The sequence below is a fragment of the Lactuca serriola genome, chromosome 5 (assembly GCF_051521515.1).
Source record: "Lactuca serriola cultivar US96UC23 chromosome 5, Lser_US96UC23_V15, whole genome shotgun sequence".
In the NCBI taxonomy this organism is placed as follows: Eukaryota; Viridiplantae; Streptophyta; class Magnoliopsida; order Asterales; family Asteraceae; genus Lactuca; species Lactuca serriola.
In genome coordinates this window covers 34508081-34519987 of record NC_136412.1, presented here as the reverse complement: position 1 = coordinate 34519987, position 11907 = coordinate 34508081, and positions in this window count along the sequence as shown.

The following is an 11907-nucleotide window of genomic DNA, read 5'->3' as shown; positions in this document are numbered from 1 at the left end:
TAGAGGGATCCACATGAATTCCATCTTGGCTAACTACGTGACCTAAGAAATTCACACTCCGAAGCCAGAACTCGCACTTGGAGAGTTTGGCGTAAAGCTTTTCCGATCGCAGCGTTTCTAGGACTTGTCGAAGATGTTGGCCATGCTCCTCTTTGCTTCGAGAATAGACGAGGATGTCATCGATAAACACAATGACGAAGTTGTCCAAGAACGGTCGACAGATTCGGTTCATTAGGTCCATAAATGCGGCAGGTGCATTTGTTAGACCGAAGGGCATTACGACGAATTCGTAATGTCCATAGCGGGTTCGGGTGCGAGTAGATCCTTTGTATCTTTAGCTTTTAGTCAGCATATCAGCATTAGTCGTGAGCCGTTAAGTCGGCCTCTGAGCGTTTCTATAGCGGCCGAGAGGGTGGTTTGTGCCACGGAGGTTCTTCGGGGATGCGTACTAGAGATTTTCGGGGTTGCGTTTCCGATTGACCTAATTCCTATTACGATGGGGGATGTCTGTGTTATCGTGGGCATGGACTGGTTGAGCCGATTCAGCGCTGTCATCGACTGTGAGCGCCAGCTGGTGACTATACGAGACCCTAGTGGGGGAGTTCTTACGGTATTCGGTGAGGGTACCCGTTCAGGATCAGCTTTTTGTTCGGCCGCTAGGGCGAGGCAATGCCTACAGCAGGGATGTAAAGGTTTTGTGGCGTATGTGATGGATACGCGGGAGGCTTCCGAGAGACCGAGGACAGTGGAGGAGGTTCCAGTGGTGCGTGAGTTTCCAGATGTTTTTCCCGAGGAGTTGCCGGGAGTACCTCCTGCGAGGCAAGTGGAGTTTGGTATCGATCTGATTCCGGGGGCTGAGCCTATTGTGAAGGTGCCTTATCGTCTTGCACCTCCAGAGATGCAAGAGTTGTCCTCGCAACTCCAGGAGTTGCTGGGGAAGGGATTTATTCGGCCGAGTAGCTCGCCGTGGGGAGCACCGATTCTGTTCGTCAAGAAGAAGGATGGTTCACACCGGATGTGTATTGATTACCGGGAGTTGAACAAGGTGACGGTCAAGAACCGCTATCCGTTACCGAGGATCGATGATCTATTCGATCAGTTGCAAGGGGCATCTTGGTTTTCCAAGATCGATTTGAGATCGGGGTACCATCAGGTAAAAGTACGGGATGAGGACGTTCAGAAGACAGCATTCAGGACGCGGTATGGGCATTATGAGTTCGTGGTGATGCCTTTCGGGCTCACCAATGCCCCGGCAGTGTTCATGGACCTCATGAACAGGGTATGCAGGCCGATGCTGGATCGGTCCGTGATTGTATTTATCGACGACATCCTAGTGTATTCGCGAACTAGAGAGCAGCATGAGGGACATTTGAGAGAGGTCCTCGAGGTACTGAGGTCGGAGAAGCTATATGCAAAATTCTCCAAATGTGACTTCTGGTTGCGGGAGGTCCAATTTCTTGGACATGTTGTTAATCAGTCAGGGATATTGGTCGATCCGGCCAAGGTGGAAGCAGTGATGAGTTGGGAAGCACCGAAGTCACCTTCTGAGATCAGGAGTTTCCTTGGGTTGGCGGGGTACTATCGGAGGTTTATTAGGGACTTCTCAAAGATCGCAGTACTACTCACCAGATTGACCCGGAAGGGTGTTACATTCTCATGGGGACCCGAGCAACAGACTTCCTTCGAGACACTACGCCAGAGACTGTGCGAAGCCCCGGTATTAGCCCTCCCGGAAGGGATGGAAGATTTTGTTGTATATTGCGACGCATCGATTTCGGGACTGGGTGCAGTGTTGATGCAGAGGGGCATGTGATAGCTTATGCATCGAGGCAATTAAAGCCTCACGAGGCGAGATATCCCACGCATGACTTGGAGTTGGGGGCAGTAGTGTTCGCTCTCAAGATTTGGCGTCACTACCTGTATGGGGTTCGTTGTACTATATACACAGACCATAAGAGTTTGAAGTATTTGATGGATCAACCCAACCTAAATATGCGTCAGAGGAGATGGTTGGACGTTGTTAAGGATTATGACTGTGAGATCCTATACCACCCAGGCAAGGCTAATGTGGTAGCCGATGCATTGAGTCGTAGGGCGGAGAGCACTCCGTTGCGAGATGTATGCCTGAGACTGACGGTGATGACTCCGGTATTGGATGTTATTCGTGGGGCGCAGGCCGAGGTTGTGAGATCCGAGATGTAGAAGAAAGAGCGGGTCGTTGGGTTAATTTCAGAGTTCGTTAAGGATGGACGAGGACTTCTGACGTTTCAAGGTCGGATTTGGGTACCATTCGTGGGCGGTACGCGTACTACTTTGATGGAGGAGGCTCATAGATCGAAATTCTCGATCCATCCCGGTGCTACAAAGATGTATTTGGACTTGAGGAAGGAATATTGGTGGCCTTGTATGAAGAGAGACGTCGCATGGTTCGTTGAGAGGTGTTTGACCTGCCGTAGGGTTAAGGCCGAGCACCAGAGACCGCATGGTAAGTTGCAGCCCTTGGAGATTCCCGAGTGGAAGTGGGAACAGATTACGATGGATTTCATCACCAAATTGCCGAGGACTGCCAGGGGAGTCGATGCAATTTGGGTGATTGTGGATAGGTTGACGAAGAGTGCACACTTCCTTGCCATTAGCGAGAGTTCATCAGCGGAGAAGTTGGCAGAGTTATACGTGAGAGAGGTAATATCTCGGCATGGAGTGCCGATCTCGATTGTTTCAGACCGTGATGTACGTTTTACTTCCAGGTTCTGGAAGAAATTCCATGAGGAGTTGGGTACTAAACTACATTTTAGTACCGCATACCATCCCCAGACAGACGGTCAGAGCGAGCGGACGATTCAAACATTGGAAGACATGCTTAGAGCGTGTGTGTTAGACTTCGGGGGTAGCTGGGATGCGCATTTACCCTTGGCTGAGTTTTCCTACAACAACAGCCATCATTCGAGCATTGGTATGCCACCTTCTGAGTTGTTGTATGGTAGGAGGTGTCGGACTCCCATTTGCTGGGGAGAGGTGGGACAGAGAGTGATGGGCAGTACAGAGATCGTACTCCAAACGACAGAGCAGATTCAGCAGGTTAGGCAGAGGTTATTGACCGCCCAGAGCCGACAGAAGAGTTATGCGGACAGACGCCGGTCCGAGCTTGAATTCCAGGTTGGCGACTTCGTTCTCCTGAAGGTCTCTCCTTGGAAAGGAGTGATCCGGTTCAGAAAGAGGGGCAAGTTGGGACCCCGGTTCATAGGTCCATTTCGGGTAATTGCAAGAGTAGGTCGGGTAGCTTATCGGCTAGAGTTGCCAGCAGAGTTGGGACAGATTCACGATACCTTTCACGTATCACAGTTGAGGAAGTGTATAGCCGATGAATCGGCAGTGGTTCCGTTAGAGGATATTCAGGTGGATGCGAGTCTGAATTACGCTGAGAGACCAGTAGCTATCAGGGATCGGAAGATCAAGGTTCTGCGAAACAAGGAGGTACCTCTGGTGTTGGTTCAGTGGCAACACCGGAAGGGATCGGAGATGACTTAGGAGCCGGAACGTGAGATGCGGGAGCAGCATCCGGAGTTATTCGCAGAGTGAGACTTCGAGGGCGAAGTCTAGTTCTAGTGGGGGAGAGTTGTAACAGCCCGGAATTTCAGGTATTGCTTTAAAACTATTTTGGGGGCATTTTAGGAAGGGACTCGGCGAGTTGGAGCCAGACTCGCCGAGTAGGACCGCAGACTTGGTCGCGGGTTCGCGACTGGACTCGACGAGTCCAGATATGGACTCGGCGAGTTGACGCTGTTCAGCAGAAACCCTAGCCGTTTGGTTTTGGATCGTATATAACGCCTCTTAGGCCGTCATTGTCCGTCTTTTGGCCGATTGAGAAGAACCCTAATCGTTGTCGACGTTTAGAGCAGGAGAGAAAGCTATTGGAACTTGGAGGAACTTGTTAGGCAAGAAGAAGAAGAGTTTGGCCAAAGGAATATCAAGGAGGATCGAGTCCTGAGGCTTGGGTACACAGAGAGTGCGTTTTCAGGTAATACTCGGACCATTTCTGTTATTTTGATGTGTATACGAATCTAGGGTTTATGAAACCCATTTAGTGATTAGATGGGTTATTATGTTATTACCCAGACGTTTATACCCCAGTAATAAGATGTTTAGAAGTCCAGAAAGTCCCATGAGTGTATATCTCGGGACCATACGTATTTCAGGAAGCAGTTGCTCGTCTGCATGGCATGGACTCGCCGAGTTGTTCTTCAGACTCGGCGAGTAGCTTGAAGATTTACTGGGACTCGCCGAGTTGTTCTTCAGACTCGGCGAGTGGAGTCGGGGTGGCACCGCGATTCTTCCACGTGGATCTCGTCGAGTCAAGGGGGATACTCGACGAGTAGAAAGGGGACAACAGGGAAAGTTGGGGAGGACGTCTAGACTCGTCGAGTCGCCTTTGCACTCGACGAGTCCGGTCAAGTTGACCGTTGACCAGAGTTGATCTGCATGTAATTTCTTAGGGTCAGTTGTCTTGGATGATAAGAGTATTAATAAGGGTATTTGGTATTATAGGGAGTCTGCGGATCGGCGGATCGAGTGCGAGTGGTTTCAAGAGTTGATAGTTTTCAATACCACGAGGTGAGTCTTCTCACTATACTACACCCGAAAGGGTTTGACTGTGAGACCGGAAGGTCGAATATGATATGTGTTATTTATGCTATAAATAGAAAGGTAGTTGCTATGCATGATATGTATGTTTATACGGGCCGGGAGGCGATATGTTATGTGACAGAAAAGTCAGGTATGATGTATGATATATGTGCTATGTGTGCTAGATTAAATGTATTATGTGTCGTAAACGTTATGGGCCGGAAGGCAATATGTTACGGGCCGGAAGGCAATATGTTATGGGCCGAAAGACAATATGTTACGGGCTGGAAGGCAATATGTTATGGGCCGGAAGGCGATTATGTTACGGGCCGGAAGGCAATGTATTGTGGACCGGAAGGTCAGGGCCTGGAAAGGCGTATATGTGTAAGTCGTATACTGGGGAACTCACTAAGCATTTATGCTTACAAGTTGTTATGTATGTGTTTCAGGTACTAGCGAGGACCGTGGGAAGGCGCCGGCATGATGCATACACACTGCTGCTATTTGAGATCTTGGGGATTTTATATATGTATTTGATATGAAACATGGAATAAATGTTATTGGTTGAGTAAAATCACTTTATTTTTAATGAAAAATTTGTTTGAAAATTTGCGTTGTTACAGTTGAGGGGGAAACTTCAACTCCTGATCAGATGAAAACTATCGAGGTTCCAGTGCCTGAGGAAGTAGCTCTGGTTCCTACCCCCAGAATCACTCTCCTATCAAATGTTTTCTCAGACTCAGACGATGAAGATATAGAAAACATTGACACAAGAACTTATTTAAGGATTATCACTCTTTCATCAATCCAGGGGAACTATCTCAGGTTTACGGGGAACTCCCATCTGAAATCTAGGGGGAACCTCACTCAATTGCTCAAGTAAATGTTGATCAAGCTCCCACAGTCCAAGACAATTATGCGGGCAGCTGACAAGTCCAGGGGGAACTGCCGTCTCCAACCGCAGAGTCTTCAGATATTGAACACATTCCCTCCACCACAATCGTTGATCATCTGCAACCTCGTCTACATATCGGGACAAAGGACCACTGAAGTCGTCAAATCATCGGAAACCCATCCGCAAGTATACAAACTCGATCCTCTAAAGATTTAATTGAACACTGTCACTATGCAATGTTTATGTTCTCAGTCGAGCCTCGAACCATAAAAGAAGCATTATTGGAACCCGACTGGATAGTCGCAATGCAAGAGGAACTGGAAGAGTTTGAAAGAAACAAAGTGTGGCAACTTGTTCCGAAGCCAAAAGGTCACACTGTTGTTGGTAAAAGATGGGTATGCATGAGCCAATTAGATGAATTCGGTGCGGTTGTTGGAAACAAAGCAAGACTAGTTGCTAAGGGGTATGGTCACTTGAAGGTGTTGTTTATGATGAAACATACGCCTTCATAGCCAGGATGGAAGCCATATACATTTTCTTAGCATATTTTGCACACAAAAATATCAAAGTACATCAGATGGATGTAAAGAGTGCCTTCCTGAATCATGAACTGAAAGAAGAGGTTTATCTCCAACAACCTCCGGGCTTCGAATGTCAAGAATTCCCAGATCACAGTTACAAGCTTGAGAAAGCAGTTTATGGTCATAAGCAAGCACAAAGGACATATTACGAGACTCTCTCAGAGTTTCTTGTCACGTCCAGATACAGAGGAGTGATTGATCCACAATTATTTAGAAAGGCAAACGGTAATAACCTTATGCTTGACAAATCTATATGGATGATATCATTTTCGGATCAATAGATCAGAGGATGGTGGATGAATTTACAAAAGTTCATGACCAACGAGTTCCAAATGAGCATGAATAGAGAGATCAATTTCTTTCTAGGACTTCAAGTAAAATAAGTTCCTCAAGGGTTATTAATTCATAAGGAGAAATAAACCTCTGAACTATTGAAGAAATACGCAATGGATAACTGTTCCTCTGCCAAGGTCCCTATGTCCTTCGAATATATGATTTCTGTTGATTCTTCCGGACTATCAGTAGACTTCAAAACTTATAGACGAATGATTGGTTCTTTGATGTACCTCACCACAAGCAGACCAGGCATTGTCTTCGCAACAGGCTTATGCGCAACATACCAAGCCGATCCGAAAGTATCATTGTGACAACCCAAAAATTTCCGTTAGTTTTAACGTCGAATTTAAGTACGTCAAAAATTAGCCTAATTTATCCCAAAATATTTTTGACCGGATTTAAACCCGTTGGAATATTTTAAATAATATTCGTCAAGCGAGCCAAAAAATAAGGAGGTAAAATTTAAAACTTGTTGTGTTTAACGGAATTCATGAAAAACCCCGTTTGCGGTTGGTGTCGGGTGGATCCCCACCTGGTCGCCAACCCAATCCCTATATAAGGGATGAGTGGCTTTCCCCATGAACTTTTTCTCACTCTAGAAGCTTTCTCTCTCTACTTTCTCTCTCTACAAGTGGGTCTAGCCAAGAAACACCTCATTCAAGCTCCAAATCCGTAAGTAATCATTCCTAGCTTGTTGTTTTACTTTGTATTCATGCTAATTAGAGATTTAATCACCTAAATACCCCTAAAAACTAGAGTTTATGGTTGGGGAACACCTCCCAAAACCGTAAACTCCCATAAAGGGGTTTTAAGGCCCCAAAATCCCACCAAAACCCTCCTAATGCTTGTCTATGACTTGGAATCTTGCATGCATGAAATTAGAAACCCAAAATCGTGCCTTTAAGGGGGTAAATATGAGTTTACGGTCCAAGAACATTCATGAACCGTAAACACCCAATAAAGGGGTTTTGATGCCCAAAAACTCTTCCAAACCACTTATGGAGCTTAGTTATGACTTAGGGGCTTGCATGAAAGGACTTAGAACAACAAAATCTTAACATATGGGGAGTAAACATGAGTTTACGGCCCAAGAACATTCTTGGACCGTAAACCCATCTTCAAGGACCATAAACACTTTTTTGGGTGTGAAATTACCCCTCAAACACCTCCAAAAGTTCCATGAGTGCCTAGAGCCTTGTATTCCTTCATGTGATGCACCAAAACATGCCAAAATGAGCAACACATGAGTTTATGGTTTAGGAAGGTCTCCCAAAACCGTAAACACCTTTCCAAGGTGTTGAAGTGCCTTTGACACCTTCCTATGCTCAAATAAGTGACTAGAACCTTGCCTACATAGCCTAGAACCACCAAAGAACAAAATAAATGGACTAACATGAGTTTACAACCGTAAAATCATGTGTTTACGGCCATAAACTACCAAGGGAGTGGTTCAAGGACCGTAAACTCCATAAAGTGTCCATTTTGAGCCCCAACCACTTCCTTATCCCTTGATTCGACTCTAGCATGATTCTATGAGCGAGATAAGACCTTTAAACATCCCATGACACCACTACCATGAGTTTACGGCCGTAAACTCATGGGGGAAGTGGTCTTGAAACCGTAAACACCCATAAGGACCATCATTTGAAGAGTAAACTCCAATGTGAGTCCATACACACCTTCTATGCAACCCTTGGTACTCCTAGCACTTGTAGCAAAGTGTTTTCATGTAGTAGGACATCTTTACTTGCTTAATTAGTTATTAAATGACTAATTTGATACTTAGATGTATCATTACGTGTTAAATAGGATTCGCGTGTGTGGTCGAGTCCTCACTTAACACTTAGCATCCTATACCGTCTATTCATCCGAAACGCCAACGTTAGGTGAGTTCATACCCCTGAATTAACCTTTTAAATGTTTTTACATGCTTTTATGGGGGGGGGGTATACAAGTTAAAACATGTTAGTTATCATAACATCATATGTGATTAATAACCCGCATGCAAAAGGATTTATCACAATTTTAGTTGTTTTACCAAGTATAATACTATAGATGGTTTTCCAAAACGTATTTACCTGTTTAAATCTTTTCTCAAATGTCTCTCGCGCTGTATGTTTTACTTCAAAACCAGTTACAACAGTGTTTTAAACAAAGGTTTTCATTACTTATATTGTTTTATCAAATTATATTCAAAACTTGTTTATGAAAGGTTTTCAAAGGATTTCCAAAGGTTCTCAAGCTTATTTTACAAAAGGATATCAAGTCACAATTTTCTTAAGTGTAAAGGTTTTCCAAAGTTTTCATCAAAGTTTTCTTATATGCTTTGACTTCGTTAAATGCATGCATGTATTTGTATAGTTATATAAATAATGTTTAAAGGACTTAGGAAGGCTAGTTCGCTCTATTTCCTTTTCCTTGTTTGGATGTGGTCTGGTGGGTATTAGTTATCCGTCTGAAGGTCGTTTAAACATTAGTTATCTATCATGTATACATATATGGACATAAAGGTTTCCATCAACCAGTTCATTTCCCTTGGGTAGCAAGGGCATCCTTCCATTCGTCATTCATAGATCAGAGAGACTAGTAACTATTATAGGAATAGTTAGGTGATTCTAACCACTCTTTCTAGTTCAGAGAATTCCAAAGGAGCCAGTTCATTCGTGAGTCTATATCATTATTCCAGTACTTACAATAGAATTCAAAATACGATATGCATCTTCAAGACACGCATCTCCCTGTTGTCAAGTTGTTAACCAGAGTCACCTGGAGGGAGAGCGGGCATTATGTGTATAGATCTATGCGGGACTGACACTCCCGCACCCTGATTGCTAGCTATAGTCCTCGGCCTACCATGCCAAGGGGTGACAAATGGCGCAATTATTCCGACCCTTGCAGGGCGTCAAGTACTCTAGTGTCAATCAGTATGGTTACGGGTATCTCCATGTTTACCTTATAATTCATGGCCTTAAGGTAACGAGAATCAACACTGTATTTCGAGACAACTCACTTAGGATTAACGTATGTTTAGACCTTGCTAGCTATATTGTTCATTTGATACTGTCTAGGGTCTGTGTTTCTTTCTTTTAGACCTTGCTAGCTGTATCCTTCATTTGATACTGCCTTAGGTCTGTGTTTCTTTGTATTAGACCTTGCTAGTTGTATCGTTCATTTGATATTGTCTGGGGTCTGTGTTTCTTTGTTTTAGACCTTGCTAGCCATATCGTTCATTTCATACCGTCTGGGGTCTATGTTTCCTTTTGTTAGACTGAGCCAGGCGTATCATTCATTCGATACTCCCCTGGAGTCTATGATTTCTTTTTCCTTAGTCAGCAGTATTTCTGCTGAGGCTTATGTTATTTTTCCCCTGGTATTTTTCTTGTGATTTTCTCATTATTCCTTTAAAGTAAATACTGTTTTCTGATAATGATAGTATTTCGGGGAAAATTACTCATTAAAACATAACTCTGTCGGGTCTTGGTAGAAGACTGCTCTTATTTAGAAAATATAGGATTTTCTGGAAAGGACGCTAATACACCGTAGATTGTAAACTACTACTTTTCATAAAGTTATTTTGAATAAAAATGCTTACTTACACAAATGACACTAAATACTTATGAACTCACCAGCATTTATAAAAATGTTGATACTCTCTTTCAAAATAACTTGTATTCTCAGGTCGGCGATAGATAGGTACATCCTAGGAGCTTTTGTGAAGATAGCCTAGTACGGAGCTGCATCTATATTAATACTTGTATTACTTTGATGTCGCTATGAAATGTAACCTATGTAAAATTATTACTATTAATGCAATGGTTGTTGTACTTTGATTACTATACTGCATATGTTGTGATACTTGACATGACGTCATCCACCCCAGAACGTTTCCGTTGTTCCGGTTTTGGGGTGTGACAATCATACATGACCACAATTAAGCAAATCCTTAGATACTTGAAAGGAAGAAAAGCTCTAGGCCTCTGGTATCCCGCAGTGTGATAACCGTCAATTTCCGGTCAAGTCAAAATCCAATAAAGTCAACAAGTCAAACTGGTCAACTCAATCAACCCTTGTATATTAGGGTTTACATCGTGTTTACTACAGTACAACACACTATCTTTAGGTAAAGTATCACTTTGAGTCTTCACGTCTTTAGAAAATCTAAGCCCTAATTAGGGTAAGTGATGGAACTACTCGATAAAACATTATTTCATACCCTTCGGGGGCGTATAACACTCACAACGAGGCTTTGTGAGGTTTGCAAACCTTCTATTTTGAAGCCAAACACTCAAAAAGGTCACAAACATAGTCTCTCTTAATCTCCCTTTATCAATCTCTCTCTCCCAAATCTCTCTCATAACCTCCCTTAACTTTTAATAATGATTTGGGGGCATCCCAACCCTTAACTTGGTCAAAATTCACTCAAAACGAGAAATTTATTTGAAAAAAACTGCTCTTAAGGACCGCGACCTACCATAAGAACCGAAACCCTAATAAGGAACCGAAGCCTCTTATAGGACCGAAGTCACCTTCGGGTTCGGCTCCTTGCACTTTCGGGTTCAGCTCCTTGTACCTTCGGTTCGAATCGGACCCTTCGGACCGAAGCTCCATCTGCTCGCTTCGCCTTCGCCTCCCATGTGACACATTCTCCTGTAAGCCTCTCGGACCGAACCTACTTTCGCTTCTCAGCACCATGGACCGGACCAACCTCACGGCTCTCATCAGAACCCGAACCTCCCTCTCGGTTCTAAGAATGTTAGAACCGAACTTCGGTCCTGAGCTCAGAATTTCACAGATTTCGCATATTTTTCCCGGTTTTCGACCCCGACTTCGTTTTAAGCCCGTTTTTCATGATTTTAATGTGGGATTTTCACCCAAACTCATATTTTGACATATAAGACCCTATATGTTCATAATTTAAACACATTTTAAGGGAAATCTTTGTCTAGGAATAATATCTAGTGAGTAAGATATTAAGGTAGAGTGTTGACTTTACCTTAAAGTTATCACACAAACAACCTCCCATACCCACTTGATTAGCTTACACCCCTTCACTCAAACCATGAGTTCCTTACACAAACATCATCATAATTGTTGCTAGGTCTTCGAATCTTCAAGCATCTCCCAAGTGTTCTTGACTTGGAAACTTCTTTTCTTCATCATCCATCTCCTGAAATCAGTCAAGGAGAGTTCATACCCCCCCCCATTTTCATGTATTATTCAAGTTTTAGGGGGAGAATACAAGTTAAAACACCAACAACTTACTAAACTCAAACATCAACTTTCATCATGAAAGTTTAGTTCGATTCACGGACTGTTTTGAACATCTTAAAATTTTTAGTTTTCAAAACTGCACTAGGTGCAACTAGTTCAGGTGTATAACTTTAAAATGACTACTTGCACATATTCACACGATTTTTCTATAAGTTATTGTGATTTTTTTAAAACTGCTCATCACTATAACTACGAATTTGG